This window comes from Bos grunniens, chromosome 3 (genome assembly GCF_055505025.1).
Source record: "Bos grunniens cultivar Pamir isolate PY7600 chromosome 3, Bosgru_T2T1.0, whole genome shotgun sequence".
In the NCBI taxonomy this organism is placed as follows: domain Eukaryota; kingdom Metazoa; phylum Chordata; class Mammalia; order Artiodactyla; family Bovidae; genus Bos; species Bos grunniens.
In genome coordinates, this window is record NC_141167.1 from 7,450,226 (window position 1) to 7,476,799 (window position 26,574).

General features: G+C 42.5%; 1 long non-coding RNA gene across 4 annotated transcripts in view; it reads right to left on the reverse strand.

Annotated features, from left to right (window-relative positions):
- LOC147374907 (uncharacterized) overlaps positions 1 to 26,574 on the reverse strand; it is a 67,578-nt gene that overhangs the window by 12,000 nt on the left and 29,004 nt on the right. For 3 of the 4 annotated variants that reach the window (XR_015155052.1, XR_015155068.1, XR_015155045.1), the window contains exon 3: positions 23,421 to 23,555. The exons of the other annotated variant lie outside the window; for it this stretch is intronic. This is a non-coding gene — a long non-coding RNA (uncharacterized LOC147374907). The remainder of the gene's footprint in view (positions 1 to 23,420; positions 23,556 to 26,574) is intronic. 4 annotated transcript variants of the gene reach the window in all.

Here is a 26,574-nt window from a genome sequence, read left to right on the forward strand (position 1 = left end):
TGGAGTGGATTGCCATTTCCTTCTCCAGGGGACCTTCCTGATCCAGGGATTAAACCCATGTTTCTTGCAACTCCTGCATTGGCAGGTGGGTTCTTTACCAGTTGAGCCACCAGGGAAGCCCTGAGCCCAAGACAGTATGAACTCTAACAGTTGAAACCTTGGTCATAATTTGAAACCTTTCTCTCTGTTGGCTGTTTTGTTGCCCTCTGTCTGCGGTTCCATAGAGATGATCTCCTCTAAAAGAAAAGAAAATGGTCTGGTCACCCCAAGAAGAGATCAAGGCAAGAAGTGTCTTGCTTGGCCCCCAGAACACTAATCCCAAAAAGCATTTTGTGTGGCCCCCCTGAGTGGAGGGCCACTGCAGAGGGTTGGGGGTGAGGCCTGAGCCCAAGGGCTGGTCCCAGTGGCTCAGCAGGGGAAAAGTCCAGGAGATGTCCTGGGCGTTCCTCCTGCATGGCTCTAGGCAAGCTCAGTAACATCCCGAGATGAGCTTCTCCTACAGGAGGCAACCTGATGCTGGTCCTGCTTCCCCTGTCCAAGCATCAGAGGACCAGTCGCATGGCTGGGGTGGGGAGCAGAGTATTGCTTTCTTGGTTTCAGGCAGGAAATCTATTCTTGTCCACTGTTGTCTGAAAGAGTGATTTTCAAAACTGTGGGCCATGATCCAGTAGAGGATAGAGAATCTATTTGGTGGGTGTTGAGCAGCATCATTTGAAAAATGAAACTGAATGGAAGAGAAGAGAATTCAGAACGCTGGCTGATTTCACAGACAGCGAGAGCAGTGCTCTTCTGTAACACACCGGTCTCAGTTGTGAGTGTGTGGGCCGACATGATGGAAAAGTATTCACATTGGGGGTTGCAAGCATCCTTTGCCTTGGTTTTGGAGGAAGAACTGATCAAACCCCTATAGATAAGGGGCTCCTGGGAAAGGAGTTACCAGCAATGTAGGAAGCAGGATGCTGTGAGCATGAAGGCAAACACTTCCCTACGTACCTGGAGATACAAAGTTGCTCCAGCCAAGCCCTTGGCATCGTACTTGCCTTCCGTTCCTCTCTCATCTCTGCTTCTAAACTGTATGCAAATGATGTCTGGTGTTGTTCAGTCGCTCAGCTGTGTCCAACTCTTTGCGCCTCATGGACTGCAGCACACCAGGCTTGCCTGTTCTTCACCAAATTCCAGAACTTGCTCAAACTCATGTCCATTGAGTTGGTGATGACATCCAACCAGCTCATCCTCTGTCATCCCCTTCTACTCCTGCCTTCAATCTTTCCCAGCATAACGGTTTTTTCAGATAAGTCAGGTCACATCAGGTGGCCAAAGGATTGCAGCTTCAGCATCAGTCCTTCTAATGAATATTCAGGACTGATTTCCTCTAGGATGGACTGGCTGGATCTCCTTACTACCCAAGGGACTCTCAAGAGTCCCTTGGACTTCTCCAACACCACAGTTGAAAAGCATCAAATCTTCAGTGCTCAGCCTTCTTTATGGTCCAATTCTCACATCCATAGAGGGCTACTGGAAAAAACATAGCTTTGACTAGATGGACATTTGTTGGCAAAGTAACGTCTCTGCTTTTTAATATGCTAGCTTTTCATCCAAGAAGCAAGAGTCTTTTAATTTCGTTGCTGCAGTCACCATCTGCAGTGATTTTGGAGCCTAAGGAAATAAAGTCTGTCACTGTGTCCATTGTTTCCCCATCTATTTGCCATGAAGTGATGGGACCAGATGCCATGATTTAGTTTTTGTTTCTTTTTTTTTTAATTGAAGGATAATTGCTTTACAGAATTTTGCTGTTTTCTGTCAAACCTCAACATGAATCAGTCATAGGTATGCATTTATCCTGGAGAATGAAATGGCAACCCACTCCAGTGTTCTTGCCTGGACAATCCCAGGGACGGGGGAGCCTGGTAGGCTGACGTCTATGGGGTCGCACAGAGTCGGACATGACTGAAGTGACTTAGCAGCAGCATGCATTTATCCCCTCCCTTTTTGAACCTCTCTCCCATCTCCCTCCCCATCCCATCCCTTTAGGTTGATACAGAGACCCTGTTTGAGTTTCCTGAGTCATACAGGAAATTCCCGTTGACTATCTATTTTACATATGGTGATGTAAGTTTCCATGTTATTCTTTCCATACATCTCACCCTTTCCTCCCCTCTCCCCATGTCCATAAGTCTATTCTCTATGTCTGTTTCTCCATTGCTGCCCTGCAAATAAATTCTTCAGTACCATCTTTCTAGGTTCTGTATATATGCATTAGAATATGATATTTATCTTTCTCTTTCTGACTTACTTCACTCTGTGTTATAGGTTCTAGGTTCATCCACCTCATTAGAACTGACTCAGATGTGTTCCTTTTTATGGCTGAGAAGTATTCCATTGTGTATATGTACCATAACTTCTTTATCCATTCATCTGTCAATGGACATGTAGGTTGCTTCCATGTTCTCAGTTCAGTTCAGTTGCTCAGTCGTGTCCGACTCTTTGCGACCCCAGGAAGCGCAGCACACCAGGCATCCCTGTCCATCACCAACTCCCGGAGTTCACTGAGACTCACGTCCATCAAGTCAGTGATGCCATCCAGCCATCTCATCCTCTGTCGTCCCCTTCTCCTCCTGCCCCCAATCCCTCCCAGCATCGGAGGCTTTTCCAATGAGTCAACTCTTTGCATGAGGTGGCCAAAAGACTGGAGTTTCAGCTTTAGCATCATTCCTTCCAAAGAAATCCCAGGGCTCATCTCCTTCAGAATGGACTGGTTGGATCTCCTTGCAGTCCAAGGGACTCTCAAGAGTCTTCTCCAACACCACAGTTCAAAAGCATCAATTCTTTGGTGCTCAGCCTTCTTCACAGTCCAACTCTCACATCCATACATGACCATTGGAAAAACCATAGCCTTGACTAGATGGACCTTTGTTGGCAAAGTAATGTCTCTGCTTTTGAATATGCTATCTAGGTTGGTCATCATTTCCTTCCAAGGAGTAAGCGTCTTTTAATTTCATGGCTGCAGTCACCATCGCAGTGATTTTGGAGCCCAGAAAAATAAAGTCTGACACTGTTTCCACTGTTTCCCCATCTAGTTCCCATGAAGTGGTGGGACCAGATGCCATGATCTTCATTTTCTGAATGTTGAGCTCTAGGCCAACTTTTTCACTCTCCACTTTCACTTTCATCAAGAGGCTTTTGAGTTCCTCTTCACTTTCTGCCATAAGGGTGGTGTCATCTGCATATCTGAGGTTATTGATATTTCTCCTGGCAATCTTGATTCCAGCTTGTGTTTCTTCCAGTCCAGCATTTCTCATGATGTACTCTGCATATAAGTTAAATAAGCAGGGTGACAATATACAGCTTTGATGTACTCCTTTTCCTATTTGGAACCAGTCTGTTGTTCCATGTCCAGTTCTAACTGTTGCTTCCTGACCTGCACGCAGATTTCTCAAGAGGCAGGTCAGGTGGTGTGGTATTCCCATCTCTTTGAGAATTTTCCACAGTTTCTTGTGATCCACACAGTCAAAGACTTTGGCATAGTCAATACAGCAGAAATAGATGTTTTTCTGTTCCATGTTCTAGCTATTGTAAATAGTGCTGCAATGACAAATGGGATACATGTGTCTTTTTCAATTTTGGTTTCTTCAGGGTATACGCCTAGGAGTGGGATTGCTGGGTCATATAGTGGTTTTATTCCTAGTTTTTTAAGGAATCTCCATACCATCTTCCATAGTAGCTGTATCAATTTACATTCCCACCAACAGTGCAAGAGCGTTCCCTCTTCTCCTCACCCTCTCCAGCATTCATTGTTTATAGACTTTATGATGATGGCCATTCTGACTGGTGTGAAGTGATATCTCATTGTAGTTTTGATTTGCATTTCTTTAATAATGAGCGATGTTGAGCATCTTTTCATGTGTTTGTTAGCCATCTGTATGTTTTCTTTGGAGAAATGTCTATTTATACCTTTTTCTCACTTTTTGATTGGGTTGTTTGTTTTTCTGGTATTGAGTTGTATGAGCTGCTTGTATATTTTGGAAATTAATCCTTTGTCAGTTATTTCATTTGCTATTATTTTCTCCCATTGTGAGGGTTGTCTTTTCACCTTACTTAGAGTTTCCTTTGCTGTGCAAAAGCTTTTAAATTTAATCAGGTCCCACTTGCTTACTTTGGTTTTTATTTCCATTACTCCAGGAGGTGGGTCATAGAAGATCTTGCTTTGATTTATGTCGTCGAGTGTTCAGCCTATGTTTTCCTCTAAGAGTTTTATAGTTTCTGGTCTTACATTTAGGTCTTTAATGCATTTTGAGTTTATCTTTGTGTATTACCTTGATATTAGGAAGTGTTCTAATTTTATTCTTTTACATGCAGCTGTGCAGTTTTCCTAGCATCATTTATTGAAGAGGCCATCTTTGCCCCATTGTATATTCTTGCCTCCTTTTTCAAAAATAAGGTGCCCATAGGTGCATGGGTTTATTTCTGGGCTTTCTATCTTGTCCCATTGGTCTGTATTTCTGTTTTTACATTAGTACCATACTGTCTTGATGACTGCAGCTTTGTAGTATAATCTGAAATTAGGAAGGTTGATTCCTCCAGTTTCATTCTTCTTTCTCAAGACTGCTTTGGGTATTCGGGGTCTTTGTGTTTCCATATCAATTGTGAAATTTTTTGTTCTAGTTCTGTGAAAAAATGTCATTGGTAATTTGATAGGGATTGCATTGAATCTGTAGACTGTGTTCAGTAATATAGTCATTTTCATAATATTGATTCTTCCTACCCAGGAACATGGAATATCTCTCTATCTGTTTATATCATCTTTGATTTCATGCATCAGTGTTTTATAATTTTCTGTGTACAGTTCTTTTGTCTCCTTGCTGCTGCTGCTAAGTCACTTCAGTCGTGTCCAACTCTGTGTGACCCCATAGACGTCAGCCCACCAGGCTCCCCCGTCTCTGGGATTCTCCAGGCAAGAACACTGGAGTGGGTTGCCAGTTCCTTCTCCAATGCATGAAAGTGAAAGAGTGAAAGTGAAGTCACTCAGTCGTGTCTGACTCTTTGCGACCCCATGGACTGCAGCCCACCAGGCTCCTCCTTCCATGGGATTTTCCAGGCAAGAGTACTGGAGTGGGGTGCCATTCCCTTCTCTGTTTTGTCTCCTTAGGTAAGCTTATTCCTAGACATTTAATTCTTTTTGTTGCAATGGTGAATGGATTTATTCCTTAATTTCTTTTTTTGATTTTTCATTGTTAGTATATAGAAATGCAAGTGATTTCTGTGTATTGATTTTGTATCCTGAAACTTTGCTAAATTCACTGATTAGCTCTAGTAACTTTCTTATACTATCTTTAGGGTTTTCTATGCACAGTATCATGTCATCTGCAAACAGTGAGAGCTTTACTTCTTTTATGACCTGGATTCCTTTTATTTCTTTTTCTTCTCTGATTACTGTAGCTAGGACTTCCAGAACTATGTTGAATAATAGTGGTGAAAGTGGACATCCTTGTCTTGTTCCTGATCTTAGGGGGAATGCTTTCAGTTTTTCACCATTGAGAATAATGTTTACTGTAGGTTTATCATATATAGCCTTTACTGTGTGGAGGTAGGTTCCTTCTATGCCCATTTTTTAAGAGTTTTAATCATAAATGGGTGCTGAATTTTGTCAAAGGCTTTTCCTGCATCTATTGAGATTATCATATGGTTTTTTATCTTTTAATTTGTTACTATGGTGTATGACATTGATTGATTTGTATATATTGAAGAATCCTTGCATCCCTGGAATAAATCCAGTTTGATCATGGTGTATGAGCTTTTTGATGCTCTGCTGAATTCTATTTGCTAAAATTTTGTTGAGGATTTTTGCATCAGTGGTATTGGGCTGTAGTTTTCTTTTTGGGGTTGTCTGTCTGGTTTTAGTATCAGGGTGATGGTGGCCTTGTAGAATGAGTTTGGAAGTGTTCCTTCCTCTGCAACTTTTTGAAAGAGTTTTAGAAGGATAGGCATTAGCTCTTCTCTAAATGTTTGATAGAATTCTGTGACGAGCCATCTGGTCCTGGGCTTTTGTTTTTCAGGAGCTTTTTGATCACAGCTTCAATTTCAGTGCTTGTAATTGGGTTGTTCATATTTTCTATTTCTTTCTGGTTCAGTCTTGGAAGATTGAACTTTTCGAAGAATCTATCCATTTCTTCCAGGTTATCCATTTTATTGCCATATGGTTGTCTATAATAGTCTCTTATAATCCTTTGTATTTCTGCATTGTCTGTTGTAACCCCTCCTTTTTCATTTTTCATTTTGCTAGTTTGATTCTTCTCTCTTTTTTTCTTGATGAGTCTGGCTAAAGGTTTGTCAGTTTTGTTTACCCTCTCAAAGAACCAACTTTTAGCTTTATTAATCTTTACTATTGTTTCTTTCATTTCTTTTTCACTTATTTTTGCTCTGATCTTTATGATTTCTTTCCTTCTACTAATTTTGTGTTTTTTTCAATTCTGCTTTTTCCAGTTGTTTTAGGTGTAAATTTAGGTTGTCTATTCGATGTTTTTCTTGCTTCTTGAGGCAGGATTGTGTTGCTATAAACTTCCCTCTCAGAACTGCTTTTGCTGCATCCCATAGGTTTTGAGTTGTTGTGTTTTCATTGTCATTTGTTTCTAGAATTTTTTTATTTCCTTTTTTATTTCTTCAATAACCTGTTGGTTATTTAGAAACGTGTTGTTTAATCTCCACGTGTTTGTGTTTCTTACAGTCTTTTCCTTGTAATTGATATCTAGTCTCATAGCGTTGTGGTCAGAGAAGATGCTTGATATGATTTCAATTTTCTTAAATTTACTGAGGTTTGATTTGTGACCCAATATTGTGATCTATCCTGGAAAATGTTCCATGTGCACTTGAGAAGAAGGTGTATTCTTCTGCATTTGGATGGAATGTCCTGAAGATATCAATGAGATTCATCTCATCTAATGTATCATTTAAGACTTGTGCTTCCTTATTAATTTTCTGTTTTGATGATCTGTCCATTGGTGTGAGTGGGGTGTTAAAGTCTCCTATTATTATTGTGTTACTGTCAATATTGTGTTATTTCTCCTTTTAATGTCTGTTATGCAAAAGTAGGAAGTCAAGAAACACCTGGAGTAACAGGCAAATTTGGCCTTGGAATACAGAATGAAGCAGGACAAAGACTAATAGACTTTTGCCAAGAAAATGCACTGGTCATAACAAACACCCTCTTCCAACAACACAAGAGAAGACTCTATACATGGACATCACCAGATGGCCAACACTGAAATCAGATTGATTATATTCTTTGCAGCCAAAGATGGAGAAGCTCTATACAGTCAGCAAAAACAAGACCAGGAGCTGACTATGGCTCAGACCATGAACTCCTTATTGCCAAATTCAGACTTAAATTGAGGAAAGTAGGGAAAACCACTAGACCATTCAGGTATGACCTAAATCAAATCCCTTATGATTATACAGTGGAAGTGAGAAGTAGATTTAAGGGCCTAGATCTGATAGATAGAGTGCCTGATGAGCTATGGAATGAGGTTCGTAACACTGTACAGGAGACAGGGATCAAGACCATCCCCATGGAAAAGAAATGCAAAAAAGCAAAATGGCTGTCTGAGGAGGCCTTACAAATAGCTGTGAAAAGAAGGGAAGTGAAAAGCAAAGGAGAAAAGGAAAGATATAAACACCTGAATGCAGAGTTCTAAAGAATAGCAAGAAGAGATAAGAAAGCCTTCCTCAGTGATCAATGCAAAGAAATAGAGGAAAACAACAGAATGGGAAAGACTAGAGATCTCTTCAAGAAAATCAGAGATACCAAAGGAACATTTCATGCAAAGATGAGCTCGATAAAAGACAGAAATGGTATGGACCTAACAGAAGCAGAAGATATTAAGAAGAGATGGCAACAATACACAGAAGAACTGTACAAAAAAGATCTTCACGACCCAGATAATCACGATGGTGTGATCGCTGACCTAGAGCCAGACATCTTGGAATGTGAAGTCAAGTGGGCCTTAGAAAGTATTACTATGAACAAACCTAGTGGAGGTGATGGAATTCCAGTTGAGCTATTCCAAATCCTGAAAGATGATGCTGTGAAAGTGCTGCACTCATATGCCAGCAAATTTGGAAAACTCAGCAGTGGCAACAGGACTGGAAAAGGTCAGTTTTCATTCCAATCCCAAAGAAAGGCAATACCAAAGAATGCTCCCACTACCACACAATTGCACTCATCTCACACGCTAGTAAAGTAATCCTCAGAATTCTCCAAGCCAGGCTTCAGCAATATGTGAACCGTGAACTTCCTGATGTTCAAGCTGGTTTTAGAAAAGGCAGAGGAACCAGAGATCAAATTGCCAACATCCGCTGGATCATGGAAAAAGCAAGAGAGTTCCAGAAAAACATCTATTTCTGCTTTATTGACTATGCCAAAGCCTTTGACTATGTGGATCACAAGAAACTGTGGAAAATTCTGAAAGAGATGGGAATACCAGACCACTTGATCTGCCTCTTGAGAAATCTTATGCAGGTCAGGAAGCAACAGTTAGAACTGGACATGGACCAACAGACTGGTTCCAAATAGGAAAAGGAGTACGTCAAGGCTGTATATTGTCACCCTGCTTATTTAGCTTCTATGCAGAGTACATCATGAGAAACGCTGGACTAGAAGAAGCACAAGCTGGAATCAAGATTGCCGGGAGAAATGTCAATCACCTCAGATATGCAGATGACACCACCCTTATGGCAGAAAATGAAGAGGAACTCAAAAGCCTCTTGATGAAAGTGAAAGTGGAGAGTGAAAAAGTTGGCCTAGAGCTCAACATTCAGAAAATGAAGATCATGGCATCTGGTCCCATCACTTCATGGGAACTAGATGGGGAAACAGTGGAAACAGTGTCAGACTTTATTTTTCTGGGCTCCAAAATCACTGCAGATGGTGACTGCAGCCATGAAATTAAAAGACGCTTACTCCTTGGAAGGAAAGTGATGACCAACCTAGATAGCATATTCAAAAGCAGAGACATTACTTTGCCAACAAAGGTTCGTCTAGTCAAGGCTATGGTTTTTCCTGTGGTCATGTATGGATGTGAGAGTTAGACTGTGAAGAAGGCTGAGTGCCAGAGAATTGATGCTTTTGAACTGTGGTGTTGGAGAAGACTCTTGAGAGTCCCTTGGACTGCAAGGAGATCCAACCAGTCCATTCTGAAGGAGATGAGCCCTGGGATTTCTTTGGAAGGAATGATGCTAAAGCTGAAACTCCAGTCCTTTGGCCACCTCATGCGAAGAGTTGACTCACTGGAAAAGACTCTGATGCTGGGAGGGATTTGGGGCAAGAGGAGAAGGGGACGACAGAGGATGAGATGGCTGGATGGCATCACTGACTCGATGGACGTGAGTCTGAGTGAACTCCAGGAGTTGGTGATGGACAGGGAGGCCTGGCGTGCTGCACTTCATGGGGTCACAAAGAGTTGGACACGACTGAGCAACTGATCTGACCTGATCTGATCTGAATGTCTGTTAGTGTTTGTCTTATGTATCAAGGTGCTCCTGTGTTGGGTGAATAGATATTTAGAATTGTTATGTCTTCCTCTTGGATTGATCCCTTGATCATTATATAGTGTCCTTCCTTATCTCTTGTCATCTTTATTTTAAGGTCTATTTTGTCTGCTATTAGGATTGCTACTCCAGCTTTCTTTTGCTTCCCATTTGCATGAAATAAATTTTTCTATCCTCTCACTTTCAGTCTATATGTGTCTTTAGGTCTGAAGTGGGTTTCTTGTAGACAGCATATATATGGGTCTTATTTTTGTATCTATTCAGCCAGTCTGTGTCTTTTGATTGGAGGATTTAATCCATTTACATTTAAATTAATTGTTAATACATATGTTCCTATTGCCATTTTCTTAATTGTTTGGGGTTGATTATGTAGATCTTTTTTCTTCTCTTGCATTTCTTGACTATATAAGTCCCTTTAAATTTGTTGTAAAGCTGGCTTGGTGGTAATGAATTCTCTTAACTTGTGTTGTCTGAAAAGCTTTTGATTTGTCCATCAATTTTGAATGAGATCCTTGCTGGATACAGTAATCTTGACTGTAGATTTTTTCTTTTCAGTACTTTGAATATATCCTGCTATTCCCTTTCAGCCTGCAGAGTTTCTGCTGAAAGATCAGCTGTTAACCATATTGGCTTTCCCTTGTATGTTACTTGTTGCTTCTCCCTTGCTGCTTTTAATATTCTTTCTTTGTGTTTAGTCTTTGTTAGTTTGATTAGTATGTGTCTTGGCATGTTTCTCCTTGGGTTTATCCTATATAGGACTCTTTGTGCCTCTTGGACTTGACTATTTCATTTTCCATGGTGGGGAAAATTTAAGTTATAATCTCTTCAAAATTTTTCTCATACCCTTTCTTTTTTTCTTCTTCTTCTGGGACCCCTATAATTCAAATGTTGATGTGTTTGATATTGCCCCAGATGTCTCTGAAATTATCCTCGGTTCTTTTCATTCTTTTTACTTTATTCTGCTCTTCAGAAGTTATTTCCACCAACTATCTTCCAGCTCCCTGATTCATTCTTCTGTTGCAGATATTCTGCTATTTATTCCTTCTAGAGTATTTTTTATTTCAGTAAATGTGTTGTTTGTCTATGTATGTTTATGCTTTAATTCTTCTAGGTCTTTGTTAATTGATTCTTGCATTTTCTCCTTTTTGTTTTCAAGGTTTTTTATCATCTCTACTATCATTATTCTGAATTCTTTTTCAGGTAGTGTGCCTATTTCCTCTTCATTTATTTGGACATCTGTGTTTCTAGTTTGTTCCTTCATTTGTCTAGCATTTCTCTGCCTTTTCACTATTTTTTTTTTAATTTATTGTGTTTGAGGTCTCCTTTCCCCAGGCTTCAAGGTTGAATTCTTTCTTCCTTTTGGTTTCTGCCCTCCTAAGGTTGGTCCAGTGGTTTGTGTAAGCTCTATATATACGCTGAGTTTGTTTGTTTTTTGCTTGTTTGTTTGTTTTTCCTCTGATGGGCAAGTCTGAAGTGAAGTGAAGTCACTCAGTCATGTCCAACTCTTTGTGACCCCATGGACTGTAGCCTACCAGACTCCTCCCTCCGTGGGATTCTCCAGGCAAGAGTGCTGGATTGGATTGCCATTTCCTTCCCCAGGGGATCTTCCCGACCCAGGGATCGAACCCACGTCCCCCGCATTGCAGGCAGACGCTTTAACCTCTGAGCCACTAGGGAAGCCATGGTAATCCTGTCTGCTGATGACCGTCTGTTTTGTTTGTCGTTCAGATGAGGCACGCTGCACAGGCTGCTACTGGTGGTTGGGTGATGCCCAGTCTTGTATTCAAGTGCTTTCTTTTGTGTGAGTTCTCACTATCTGATACTCCTTAGGGTTAGTTCTCTGGTAGTCTGGGGTTTTGGAGTCAGTGCTCCCACTCCAAAGGCTCAGGGCTTTATCTCTGGTCAGGAATGAAGATTCCACAGTTGATTTGCTATGACATTAAGTGAGATCAAAACAAATACCCCAAAATGAGAAACCAAAGATGAACCCCAGGCAAAGGGCAGTTAAAAAAACAGGCAAATAATACTTAAAATAATGGAATATACACATATACATATATACCTATAAGCAAAGTCAAAACAGTCCAACAAAAATAAAGTACAGTAGATTGACCTGGTGAACAAAGGAAATAAAAAATCATATTTACCAGTTAAGAACAATGCTAACTAAAGCACAAAGTGGAAAACACAACTGAAGCAAGGTGCCAAGTGGGGGATAAAGCAATGAAAACAAAACCAACAAATATGTTGAGAGGAAAGGAAAGAGAGAAAGAATAGATATGCAAAGTTAAATAGAGGTAGATGAAGATTTATCTACATTAAAGATTATCTGCAAGGAGAAAAGTGCAGTAGGAAAGGCAAACAAAGGAATAAATGTAGAAAAAATATAATAGGTTTTAAAAGTTAGAAATTAAAATTACAAAAAGGAGAAAAGAACAAAAAGTGGAAAAAGGAAGAAGAAAGAAAAACAGGAGAAAAAAAAAAGAAAACTCCACAGAACTGCAGAAACCCAATGTAGAGGCAGAGGTTTATGCCAACAATAAAAAGTGTGACTGAATACACACACACACACACACACACACACATATACACCCATAAGCAAAATCAAAACAGCCCAACAAAAATAAAGTACAATAGATTGACCCAGAGAACAGAGGAAACCAAAACTTATATCTACCCGTTAAGAACAAAACTAAATAAACCACAAACTGAAAAACAAAGCTAAAGCAAGGTGCAAATTGGGGAATAAAGCAATGAAAATAAAACTAACAAATATGTTGTGAGGAAAGGAAAGAAAGAATAGATATGCAAAGTTAAATAGAGGTAGATAAAGAAGATTTATATACATTAAAGATTAAATGCAAGGGGGAAAGGACAGTAGGAAAAGCAAACAAAGGAATAAATGTAGAAAAAATAATAACAGGTTTAAAAAAAATTAAAAACTAAAATTTAAAAAAAAGAGAGAGAAAAGAAAATTTCACAGAACTACAAAAGCCCAATGTAGAGGCAGAGGTTTATAACAATAAAAAATGTGACTGAGAAAAACTAAATACTCAAAAGCTTAACTAGATTTCAAAGTGGCAATAAACTCGACTTTCTTTTCCTGTGGTGTCTCTGCCCCAGTGAGAGCTGAGTGTGAAGATGGGGCAGATGCTTGGCTTGCGGGAACCCTGGCGGCGCCCACTGTGCAGGGATAAGGACTGACTCTGCTGCAGGACTGCCCTATCAGTCTTTTTTTGAGCCTTTTGTAGCTGCCGATCAGAAGGTCTCTTCGGGCAGTCTTTCTCCATAGTTCCGCCCTTTCAGGCACTTAGAGGGCTCCCTTGCCTAGGGTCCTTCTCTGTTGTTTGGTGCATCAGGCACTTAAAGGGGCACCCTGGGTGGGGTCCTACTCTATAGATCGGGGCATCAGGCACATAGAGGGGCCCCCCTGGCTGGGGTCCTACTCTGTAGTTCAGAACATCAGGCTTTTGATGGGCTAGCCTTTCTACTGTTCAGCTGCCAGTGTTGGCGTGTGGGGAGAGAGAGGCTATGGTGATGGCTCCACCCTCTACGTGTGACTCAGCAGTATCATCTTGCTTCCATGGCTGCCTGGCTTTCTTTCACAGTCACTTCCCACCGCAATATCCTCCTCACATCCCCTCAATCTGTCCACAGTCAACAGCAGCCCTCGCCCTGGGATTGCTCCACTATCCCCAAACTCCAGCTCCCAGCCACTGTGTCTTCCAGGGGACCTGTGCTCCCGTCTAGGGTGTGTATGGCTGTGGCAAGGACTGTCTTATTCTCATTCCATTTCAGTCAGTTCACTCACTCAGTCATGTCCAGTTCTTTGCAACCCCATGGACTGCCACAAGCCAGGCCTCCCTGTCCATCACCAAATCCTGGAGCTTGCTCAAACTCATATCCATTGAGTTGGTGATGCCGTCCAACCATCTCATCCTCTGTCATCCCCTTCTCCTCCTGCTCTCAATCGTTCCCAGCATCAGGGCCTTTTCAAATGAGTCAGTTCTTTGTATCAGGTGGCCAAAGTATTGGAGTTTCAGCTTCAACATTAGTCCTTCCAATGAATATTCAGGACTGATTTCCTTTCGGATGGACTCGTTGGATCTCCTTGCAGTCCAAGGGACTCTCAAGAGTCTTCTCCAACACCACAGTTCAAAAGCATCAATTCCTTGGCACTCAGCTTTCTTTATGGTCCAACTCTCACATCCATACGTGGCTACTGGAAAAACCATAGTTTAGACTCGATGGACCTTTGTTGACAAAGTAATGTCTCTGCTTTTTAATATGCTATCTAGGTTGGTCATAACTTTCCTTCCAAGGAGTAAGCATCTTTTAATTTCATGGCTGCAGTCACCATCTGCAGTGATTTTGGAGACCCCAAAAATAAAGTCGTCACTATTTTCACTGTTTCCTCTGTTTCCCCATCTATTTGCCATGAAGTGATGGGACCGGATGCCATGATCTTAATTTTCTGAACATTGAGCTTTAAGCCTACTTTTTCACTCTCCACTTTCACTTTCATCAGGAGGCTCTTTAGTTCATCTTCACTTTCTGCCATAAGGGTGGTGTCATCTGCATATCTGAGGTTATTGACATTTCTCCTGGTAATCTTGATTCCAGCTTGTGTTTCTTCCAGTCCAGCGTTTCTCATGATGTACTCTGCATAGAAGTTAAATAAGCAGGGTGACAATATACAGCCTTGACGAACTCCTTTTCCTATTTGGAACCAGTCTGTTGTTCCATGTCCAGTTCTAACTGTTGCTTCCTGACCTGCATACAGATTTCTCAAGAGGCAGATCAAGCAGTCTGGTATTCCCATCTCTTTCAGAAATTTCCACAGTTTGTTGTGATCCACACAGTCAAAGGCTTTGGCATAGTCAAATAAAGCAGAAGTAGATGTTTTTCTGGAATTCTCTTGCTTTTCCTATGATCCAACAGATGTTGGCAATTTGATCTCTGGTTCCTGTGCTAAATACAGCTTGAACACCTGGAAGTTGTCGTTTCACAGACTGTTGAAACCTCTCTTGGAGAATTTTGAGCTTTACTTTGCTATCATGTGAGATGAGTGCAATGGTGCAGTAATTTAAACATTCTTTGTCATTGCCCTTCTTTGTGATTGGAATGAAAACTAACCTTTTCCAGTCCTGTGGCCACTGTTGAGTTTTCCTTATTTGCTGGCATATTGAGTGCAGCACTTTCACAGCATCATCTTTTAGGATTTAAAATAGTTCAACTGGAATTCTAGCACCTCCACTAGCTTTGTTCGTAGTGATGCTTCCTGAAGCCCACTTGACTTTGCACTCCAGGTTGTCTGGTTCTAGATGACTGATCGCACCATCATGGTTATCTGGGTAATTAAGATCTTTTTTGTATAGTTCTTCTGTGTATTGTTGCCACCTCTTCTTAATATCTTCTGCTTCTGTTAGGTCCATACCTTTTATGTCCTTTGTACCCATTTTTGCATGAAATGTTCCCTTGGTATCTTTAATTTTCTTGAAGAGATCTCTAGTCTTCCAATGATGTCTGCTTTGCCTTAAATATATATCAGAATCCTAACACGTTCCACCCTTTCATCTGCACAATGGAGGCCAGAATGTCTAGAAGCTGTCACATGAGGCTGGCATTTGGAGACTCCCCAGGAAGGACATCTTATGACTTTATTCTGGTTAATTACCATGAAACTTGTGAACCAGTGATGAGAAAGGCAGCACACTTTTATACAAGCCATGTCACCCACTGCTTTATCTTTTAGCAGACAATACAGGTTCCTTCTCTGTGATGCTGCCAACTCCAGGACTTCTGTGACGCTGGCTCCCTAGTGAGAGCCTTGAAGCTCTTGTGCTTCCTCAGGGGTTTTGACTGTGTCAGGCTTTGTGGAGAGGTTCCCATTTCTGGTTAGGACCCTAAGCGACCTTGAGCAGCCTCTGACGCAGATAATTCCACATGGCCCTAGGGGAAGCTGCCTTGTTCGTCTGGGCTGTGGTTTTTCCATTTTTTTAAAAAAGGGAAACCAGCTGTCCCCTGAGTCATATTATTGTGACCGGTAGTAACTCCCTGAGAAATGTCTGTAAAAGTTATAGGGTTCAAATCAATACTGGGTAAAATTAAGCAGTTTGCTGTGTCTCCTTCTAGAAAAGGATTTTGTAAAACAGCATCAGTTTTCTGGGGAGATCTGTCTATGGGCTTTTCAGATTGGGAGCTGAACTTGCAGATGGACCACGGGGTGAGGACAGGCCAGCACATCCAGGACAGTCCTGGTTTATCTGCACGAGCCCCTCCTGCCCCTCTGGCTAAGAAGCTGTAACTCAACCCAAGAAGCTGTTAGAACAATAAGCTTGCACATAACATAGTTGGCTGCTTCCCAAGACGGCAGGCTGAGCACAGCAGTGGCTTGATTTTGACGCTTATGCCTAAACTCCTCTACTTTGGGGGGCTCAAATAAAACTGCAGAGAGGTGTCAGTTACTTAGAAATGGCAGACTCTTCTCCTTTGCTTCATTTTCCAGATGAGTGCTTCTGTCACTAGTCCTGTGTCAGATATGCTCAGTGAGGGCTCAGTTGCTCACTCAGTCATGTCTGACTCTTCGCAACGCCATGGACTGCAGTCCACCAGGCTGCTCTGTCCATGGGATTCTCCTGGCGAGAATACTGGAGTGGGGTGCCATTTTTCTCCCCCAGAAAATCTTCCCGATCCAGGGATCAAACCTGCATCTCTTGTGTCTCCTGTATTGTCAAGCAGATTCTTTACCACTAGTCTACCTGGGAAGCCCATGTCAGATAGAATTGTTGGCAAACAAAGACTGAATTATGTACAGTTTAACATGTACAGAGGACTTGTAAAGGACTATTGGAAAAAATGGATCAGAACTTAATCATTTCTCTAGAGAAAAATTGTTTTACTCTTACAAAGTACAGTGGGTCTTAGTGATGTCAGTCCTGGTCATTGGGCAAGGAGATATCTGCTCAGGGATGAAGTTTGGGATCTTGGCATGAGCAGGAGAGTGGTGGGTGGATGTGGATCAATTCATCCACACTTGTAGAGGAATCATGACTTCTGCTCGTAAGTTGCCGTTTTGTTTGTTTGTTTTGTTTTGCTTTGATGTGAACTGTTTTTAAAGTCTATTGAATTTGTTACAATACTGCTACTGTTGGTTATGTCCTGGTTTTTTGGCCATGAGACATGTGGGATTGTATCTTCCTGACCAGGGATTGAACCTGCACCCCCTGCATTGGAAGGTGAAGTGTTAACCACTGGACCACCAGGGAAGCCCCCCATCTATAAGGTGCTGGGTTGGAGTCGAGGCAGCATTCTGTGGCCCTGGAGCCCTGCAAGTCAACTCATTCATCTGTGCGTCCATCCCTGGATTTGATCTCAGCCCTGTGCTATTCTGCCTGTGAGCATCTGCTTGAGTTTGGTGTAGGGCACACTCAGGGCTGTCCATCTGCCTTCCCTCCCACTGCTTGGCTCACAAGTTATTTCTAAGGAAGTTTCCTCCCCAAAACCTCCAAAGTAGATTGAGGTCCCTGTGCTTAGAGTTCTTACAATACCTCTTTGCTTCCTTCCATGTTACTCAGCACATCATACTGTAACTGCCTCTTCTACTAGATTGCAAATTCCTGGCAGATAGATATTTTTCTAAATTCATCCTAGAGTTCCCAAACCTGACATAGCAGCCACTTGTATTAGTCAGCTACTGCTGTGTAACAGATCACCCCAACCAACAAGCAAACAGCAGAGCCCAGATTAAAACCAGTCTCTGGAGTCTGATTTAGAATTCTCTTCCCTATACCCTGACTCCTCTAGGTTAATAAAAGACTCCCCAAAACTACTGGCTGTGGATGTGACATCATAGAGAGGAGTGAATCACATATCAGTGGGTGCATTTACGGATTCTGTTGGTCTTGACCTCCTTTACATCCAAACACCTGTTCTAACTATGTGGGTGTCAGGGAGATTGTGAAGGTGGATCGCCTGTACCCTCAGGAATTGCTATAACAGTTCTCAAAGTGGGGTCCCCAGAGCATCAGCATCACTCCATTATTTGAGCTCCACCCCACACCTACTGAATCAGAAACTCTGCAAATGGGGTCCAGCCCTGTGGCCTCACAAGCCCTCAGGTGATTGTGATGCATGTTCAAGTTTGAGAATCACTGATCCAGAAGTTTCCAGGTCACCACTAGCCCATGGTTGGCTGCCCTGGTGGTACATGGGGCCAGTGAAGTAAAGGAGACCTTAATACATCAAGATATCCTCCCATGTCTATGAGCACTGCAGTCAGAGTCAGGAGTGGAGAGGGTGGAGAATGGATTTATGTAATAAGCTTGTTGTGGTTGCTTGATCTTACATTTGACAGCAGCAGGTTGGGAAGACTGGCTGAATTGTCCCACAGAACAAAGGGATGATTCCTTTTATGTGTCACAGCATGCCCCCTCTTTCTCAGTCCTCTCTAGTCCTTGCCTTCCTAGGCTTAAAGTCTCACTCTGGTTCCTTTAAGCAGTTATCCTCAGTTTCATTTTTTCTGGCTCTGAGTGTGTAGAACCCCCAAACAAAACATGTCTGGTCCCGTGGTGGTTCATGCTCGTGGCTCTGTCAATCTGCCTGTGTAGCCTTGGGAGTGGGAAGGGCGCCCCGTGATTCTGAAGATGCCAGGAGGTGGGAACGTAAAGGTGAGTCACACAGCCCAGGCAGCCCAGGTGAATGAAATGCTGCAGCTTCAGGCTGCACTGTTTCGTCTCTGCTTAAAGACGCAGCCTCCTCTCAGGAAGGCCACCATCACAGGCTGGGGTGGACCTCCACCCCTGTGCTCACCTCTGTGGCAGCAGTCTTCTGCTGCAACCTCCAGAGCTGCAAGCTGCTGACTCCTTATCGGCCCTGTGTTCCGGGTCCACGAGCCAGGCCTCTGTATTCCAGCAACTTCCCCTCTGACGTCCCACACGATGATTAACCACACATAGGTGTCCAGTAGATGTTTGCTGAGGGAGCAAACACTCCAAAGAAGCCTTCCAGACTCTGGGCAAAGTTTCTGCCCAAAAGTCATGTGCGTGTGTGTGCATTTGAACACTGCATGTGTTCATGTGTGTGTGTGTGTTTGAGAGTATGTGCTTACCTTTAAGGGCTTCCCAGGTGGCTCAGTGGTAAAGACTCCACCTGCCAATGCAGAAAACTGGGAGACACAGATTCGATCCCTGGGTCGGGGAGATCCCCTGAATGAGGAAATGGCAACCCACTCTAGTCTTATTGCTTGGAGAATCCCATGGACAGAGGAGCTTTGTGGACTCCAGTCCATAGGGTCGCAAATTGTCAGACATGACGGAGCGACTGAGCATGCTTAGCTTTATATGAGTATGTGTGCCTGTGAGTAGGTATGTACGTGAGTGTCTATGTGTTTGTGTGTGTATCTGACTTTGTGTGTGTGTGTGCGTGTGTGTGTGTGTAATAAGGTGTATATCTCTGTGTGCCCCTGTAGAGGCAGACATGTCCTAGGGGTGGGTGCATGGCATGCAGGGTGTGGCCAGAAGAAAAAAAAAGAACCATAAAGAAATTCACCGTTCAGAAGGCTCATGTCAGAAGTGGACATCAGAGCAAGGCACTCCGGGAGGAAAATGCTAGATTCCAAAGCAAAACATGTCTTTCATTTTCTTGCTGCGACATTTGCTGGAACCACAGCCCTGGCTCCAGTGCCACGTGGTCAGTGTGGTTCTTTTCCTCACGAGGAAGTGAGAGCAGGTGCAGGTTCAGCTCTGAGCTCCTTTCCTAAATAACTTCCCGTCTGGGCTCCCCATTTGAGGCCTCAGTCCCCAGACTTCCCCTTTCCCCAAAGTCCCTGCATCTTTCTGATCTAAGAGTTTAACCTCTGAGACCAGAGTGTGCTGACCCATGCTAGGTCTCTGGCTTGTTTGCTCATGGCCTTCGGGATTTGCAGTCCTCGGTGTTCTGTCTGGGCAAGAGTGCATGTACGTGTGTGTGTGGAGAAGGGGGAGAAACTGACGGACACAGATGGGATTACCTTTCAGGAGACAGGCAGAAGGATGAAGAAATGACAACAAGACAACAATTCCATATCCTCACGTTACTAAAAGTCCTCCTGCCACCATCTTTGCAAGCTTTTCATTTAGGTCAAGAGTTTGGGGGCCAGGTTGTCTTCTCCTCACTTATAGGGAGACGGCTGTATCTGTTCTCCTCTGCCACAAAAATACAGTGCAAATATCATGCCCAAACTGGGTGCTTTACTTATTCCACATATTTCTTTTATTAAATTAGTTTATTATTTTCAGCAATTTGGGTCTGACCCAATAAGACAAGCCCTCACAAGGGACTGAGGCCTTCCTGGAGACAGTGTGAAATGGGCTGGATTGGAAAGGGGCCAAATGCTGGCTTTGGAGATGGAGGGTCCACAAGACAAGGAAAGTGAGGGTCTCCATGGGTGGAGAATGACCCGTAGCTGATGATCCTCAAGAAACAGGGACTTCAGTCCCAAGAAATTGAACTCTGCCACCAATCAGAATGAGCTTGCAAGTAGATTTGCCCCTAGAGCCACCAGCAATGAAAGTAGGCTGCTGACCACTGTGATTTAAATCTTGTGAAACCTTGAGCACAGAAATGAGTTGAGCCCTGCCTGGATTTCTGAACCAGAAATCTAGAACCATAAGCTATAAATAAATTTTGTCTCAAGTCACTAAGTTGGTGGTATTTATTACATAGCAGTAGGACACTCATAACCCATTCCAGTACTCTTGCCTGGAAAATCCCATGGATGGAGGAGCCTGGTAGGATGCAGTCCACGGGATCGTGAAGAATCGGACATGACTGAGCGACCTCGCTTTCACTTTTCATTTTCGTGCATTGGAGAAGGAAATGGCAACGCACTCCAGTGTTCTTGCCTGGAGAATCCCAGGGACGGCGGAGCCAGATGGGCTGCGGTCTATGGGGTCGCACAGAGTCAGACACGGCTGAAGTGACTTAGCAGCAGCAGCAGCAGCAGCATGACACTCATATAGCCTGTCTACTTTCTTTGAAGGAGAAAGGGAAAGTTTAGAAGGAAAGAACACACATTACTATCTCGCTGAAGCAGCCTGCCACAGCTGCACTGATACTTGCTCTCCTACAGGGGAGAGAAATTGCTTTAACTACTATATCTTTGGGCTTCCCAGGTGGCTCATTGGCAGAGAATCCGCCTGCCAATGCAGGACAATCCAGAGACTCAGGTTCAATCCCTAGGTCAGGAAGATCCCTTGGAGTAAGAAATGGCAACCTACTATAGTATTCTTGCCTGGAGAATCCTAGGGACAAAGGAGCCTGGTGTGCTACAGTCCACGAGGTCACAAAGAGGGAGACACAGCTGAGTACGCATGCACCATATCTTCACCAGCAATGACTTTTATAATTTTGTTTTGTTGACAAGTGAAAAATGGTGTCAGATGGGTATCCTTAAAGGCCTGGGAATAATCTGTTGGAGTGAACATTGTCGTGGACACCTACAATTACTCCTTAGGTAATAGTTCTGTGAATGGGGTAAAACAAAAGTATGTGTTTAATGATTTAGATCAGTAACTTCATAGCTTTCCAAAGAGCTCTCAGCCACCATGTAGAAGATCACGCAGTCCTGCCAACACAAGTTTTAGTTGATTTTTTGTCTGTCTGTGTTTGTTTAAGTAAAATTTGTATTGAAATATGGCATTGTGTTAGTTTCCTAGGAATGCTATTATTTGCTCCAAGCAGATGTGTGTTCTCTCACAGTTCTTGAGGCCTGAAACAGACTTTGGCAGAGCCATGCTCCCTCCTAAAGCTTTAGGGCAGGGTTCCCCAACCTCCAGGATCCAATGCCTGGATGATCTGAGATGGAGCTGATTTAATATATTAGAAATAAAGTGCACAATAAATCTAATGCACTTGAATCATCCCCAACCCCTCACCCAACTCCTGCCCAGTCCATGAAAAAATTGTCTTCCACAAAGCCAGAACTTGATGTCAAAAAGCTTGGGGACCGCTGCTCTGGGGGAAGACCTTTTTGCTGTGGAGGAAGACATTTTCCTCTGCTAGGTTCTTCTGACTGGTTTAAGAATTAAATTGACATGAGACAGATTAACAAGAGAAAGCAAACAAAAGTTTAATATCTCCATGGGAGAGACCCTGGAAAACTGAGTAACTCACTAACATGGCTGAAGTCCTTCCCTTAAAGGCTATCTTCAGCTAAGGATAAGAGAGGAGGTTGGGGAAGTATATGGGGTTTCAAAGAGGAAGAAAGTGATTCTCGTAGAGATAGAAAAGCAAATGTCTGGTAAACATGTGTTTTCTGAGCCTGCAGGGACAATGGACACAGATGGACTCTGATCGCCAGGCCCTGCCAGTGTCCCCACCTCACCTGGCCCATATTCTTTGCCAGCATCATTGGTGATAGCTCTCTTCTGCAAAAAGACCCTTTGTCTAAATTCTTTAGGCAGCCAAGGGAAAGGTAAAAAGTAAGACTTCCTGAGTCATCCGGTTCTTAAAAATAATCAGCCTAAAATAATCCCCACATCAAAGAGACACATTTTGGGGTGGCCCACTTTGCTTCCTGCCACAGCTCTGCCTCTTTCCAGCTCTACTGTTGTCATTCCCTGAATTCCCTGGCTTGTGGACACATCACTCCAACTTCTATATCATCACATTACCCTCTCTTCTGTGTGTCTGCATTTTCCCTGTTTTTATAGGGACACTTGTTATTGGATTTAGAGCCCACACTTAATTACTCAACATTCAAAAAACTAAGATCATGGCATCTGTTCCCATCACTTCATGCAAATAGATGGGGAAAAAACGGAAACGGTGACAGATTTTCTTTTCTTGGGCTCCAAAATCACTGCAGATGGTGACTACAGCCATGAAATTAAGAGACCCTTGCTCCTTGGAAGAAAAGCTATGACCAACCTAGACAGCATATTAAAAAGCAGAGACATTACTTTGCCGACAAAGGTCCATCTAGTCAAGGCTATGGTTTTTCCAGTAGTCATGTACGGATGTGAGAGTTGGACTATAAAGAAAGCTGAATAGGCAGGAGGGGCGCGGGGCGGCGCGGAGCGGTGCAGAGCCGACGGGACGCGCGGCGGTCTTTCGGCATGTCAGTTAGCAGGAAGAGCTGGGCCGCTCTGTCCAGCCTCACCCGGCAATTAAAAAAAAAAAAAAAAAAGAAAGCTGAATATTGAAGAATTGAAGAATTGATGCTTTCAAGCTATAGTGCTGGAGAAGACTCTTGAGAGTCCCTTGGACAGCAAGGAGATCAAACCAGTCAATCCTAAAAGAAATCAACCCTGAATATTCATTGGAAGAACTCATGCTAAAGCTAAAGCTCCATTCCTTTGGCCACCTGATACAAACAGCTGACTCACTGGAAAAGACTCTGAAGCTGGGAAAGATTGAGGGCAAGAGAAGAAGGGGATGACAGAGGGTAAGATGGTTGGATGGCATCACTGACTCAGTGGATATGAATTTGAGCAAACTCCAGGAGATAGTGAACAACAGGGAAGTCTGGTGTGCTGCAGTCCATGGGTCATAAAGAGTCTGACATGGCTTAGCAACTAAACAACTAATCCAGAAAGATCTCACCTCAAGATCTTTAACTTAAGTAAATCAACAAAGACACATTTTTCAAATAAAGGTCACATTCATAGCTACCTGGGGTTAGGACTCAGATAAATCTTTTGGAGGATCACCATTTACCCCAGTATAGGCATCCAAATATAAAAGTCCACCGACCATAAGTGGATAATTCAATGAACTTTTACACACTGAACACCCCTATGTGACAACCGCCTAGAATGACACCAGAACTGCAGAGACCCCCCGACACCTCCTCTCCGCCAGCCCCTTCCCTCCTCCCCAGAGTCAGTCTCCATTCTGACCTCCATCACTCCACTGGCTCTGCTCGCATTTGAACTTCATGTAGGTGGAATGCTGTGTGCCCAGCACTGGAGAGAACACCAGCTCTACTGTCTCAGTTTCTTCTGGCAGTATACCTAGAATCTCAAGAGAGCCACCTAACAGGAGAAGAAATAAGCACAGGAGTTAATAAAATGACCAAACTTACAATAAGCCCACCAAAGTAAGTCGCTTTTTTATTTAGAGATATGTAACTGAGAGACTTCACTTTCACTTTTCACTTTCATGCATTGGAGAAGGAAATGGCAACCCACTCCAGTGTTCTTGCCTGGAGAATCCCAGGGACAGGGGAGCCTGGTGGGCTGCCGTCTATGGGGTCGCACAGAGTTGGACACGACTGAAGTGACTTAGCAGCAGCAGCAGTAGCAACCAGTTAAATGGAGGAGGAAATGGCAACCCACTCCAGTGTTCCTGCCTGGGAAATCCCATGGACAGATGAGCTTGGTGGGCTACAGTCCATGAAGTCGCAAGACTCAGACGTCACTTAGCATGCTTGGGGGAGGGGAACCAGTTTAAAATGTTTTAAATCCTGTTTCTAATAGCACCCACAAAAAGAAGAGCTAAAGATATCTTTCCTAATAAATATGAGGGGGCAAATAACTAAAAGTAAAAATTAAGCTGAAAAATAACTTAGTTTTTAAAACATAGTTAAAACTATGTCTAAAAACATAGTTAGTTTTGACATGTATATCTGACACATAGCAGCTATGTGTCAGAATGGAAAATGCTCTATTTGAAAGTGAATAGCCTTCCCAAATGAAGCTGACAGAGTAAGTAAGTAGAAACACTGAAGAAAACTGTCCCCACGAAGAGAAGTGAGGGCATACGGGCTTCCCCGGGTTTGTACGCTGTGCCGATCTACACCAAGTGCTTCTGAGCGCCGCAGGCACAAGAAGCAGCTGTGTGTCAATGACCAGAGATCAGCCAGAACCAGGTCTGCATTTAACATATGTTAAATGAGGCATCACTCATGAACAGAAAATGAAAGATTTCTCAATCAAGGATGACCCAGTAATTGTCAAGATATTTGAGGAAAATACCTGCTTCTAACTTTACCACACACCAGAATAAACTGTAGATTGATCAGAGCTCAGTTATAAAAAAAAAAAAATAGAAAAGAGAGAGGGGGAAAAACTCCTTGGCTTCTGTATGGAGAAAGGACTTCTAAGTTTAAAACCAATGGAAGGCAGTAAGAGGGAAATGGTATATTGGCATTCACATAAAAATTTTATGCCAAATATCACAAAAAACATGAAAGTCAAATTATAGGCTGAAAAAAAATTTTTTGATGAAGATGACTGAGAAAGAATTTAAATGTCAATAGATAGTTCCAAAGCATCAGTGAGAAAAACTGAAATGTTCTATTAATGAAATAGGCAAAGAAAAAGCTTTAAAAATTCAAGAAAGATGAAATGGAAGAACTTTATAAACAAATGACAATATAGTCAATCTTGCTAAGAATGAAGAAAAGTAAAGTTGAAGAAAAGGACCAATTTTTGCTTTCACTAGCGTTTGTGAAGGTGTGTTGGATAAGCTGTGCATTTTCACATCTAATGATGAGAGAATAAATTTTTGAATTTATTCAGTCTTTTTGAAAATCAGTTTAGCAGTTTGTGTCAAAAGCTGAAAACATTCTAATATACTTTAAGTGGAAAAAACACAAAGGTTTGAATTGTGTGTGTACGTATATATGTGTGTATATATATGTGTGTGTGTATATAAATTGGGCTTCCCCAGCGACTCAGCAGTAAAGAATCCATCTGCAATGCAGGAGACACAGGAGACTCGGGTTCAACCCATGGGTCAGGGAGATCCCCTGGAGGAGGGCATGGCAACCCACTTCAGTAACTCCAGTATTCTTGCCTGGAGAATCCCAAGACAGAGGAGCCTGGCAGAGTACAGTCCATACGGTCACACAGAGTCGGACCCAACCGAAGCCGAAAGTGTGGGCAGGACGATAAAGGATGAATGACGGATACTGTAGGGAAGAGAGAGGCTGGACCATTAAGAACATCTTGAACTTGTGCTGTATAGAGGGAGATAGGAGTGATGGGGCATTGGATGGATTTTGTACTTGAACGTCACATAATCAGGTGTGTCTGTGGGGAAGATCAGCAGTGCAGAGAATAAACAGGGGGCAGGGGAGATACTGTACAGAGGGCGATGGATTCAGAAGCTTCTAGAACCCTCCTTCTGGAAGACGATGGAATCCTAAACAAGAACAGTCATAGTTAAGTTGAAATGTTGCAGGGGGGCGGGGGGACTGTTTGGAATGACAGCTCCTCAAAGGACTTTTGTGATTACTCCTGGTTTCCTCCCCTTAGAAAAATAATTGGCTAATAGCAGACAATCAATAAATGTTTGTTGAATGTATAAGTGAATCAGTAAAAAGACACTAGATATTTAGAATATAATACTAGAGAGAACTGGTGAATTTCCAGATGTAAGAAATAATGCTAGAGAACTTTAGGAAAGGTTGAAATCAAACAATAATTCCTCCAAACAATCATGTCAAGAAGCAAATTCATCCAATGTTGCCTTATAGGCTTCCTGAGATATTATTGTATTATAGTAATTTTAGTTATAATTCTACAGACCATCAAAATTTTTTCAAGGGCCACTTAACTGTTTTTCTTCTAAAAGGGAACAGACCCATTCTGTGGACATAAGCCCTTTGCTAGGATTCACAGAAAAAACATTTTCTCCTTGCCTTATTGTCTTATAATTTAATTTTAGTTTTTTTTAATACAGAAATTTTGCATTTTTATATTTTGAAAAGTACAAGACGTCACTCAGAGTTCCCCAGCACAGAACCATTGGTGTCAGTGCCAGTTTCCTAGCTGTGATATTCTGCTACAGTCATGCAAAATGTATCCATGGGAGAAAGTGGGTGAAGAGTCTAGGGGGATCTCTCTGTTCTTTCTTACAACTGCAGGTGAATATTTTATTTTAAAATAAAAAAAAAAAAGAACTCATCCTTGAAAGGCTCATCTTCCTCTCTGAGGATTTTTCCACAGCAATGCCAAAAGAAAATCTTGGATTTGCGTACAGCCTCTGGAAAATGTGAGTTATCTGTACTTTCTCTGTCGATGAGCCCAGAAGAGAAGAGTGTTGCTT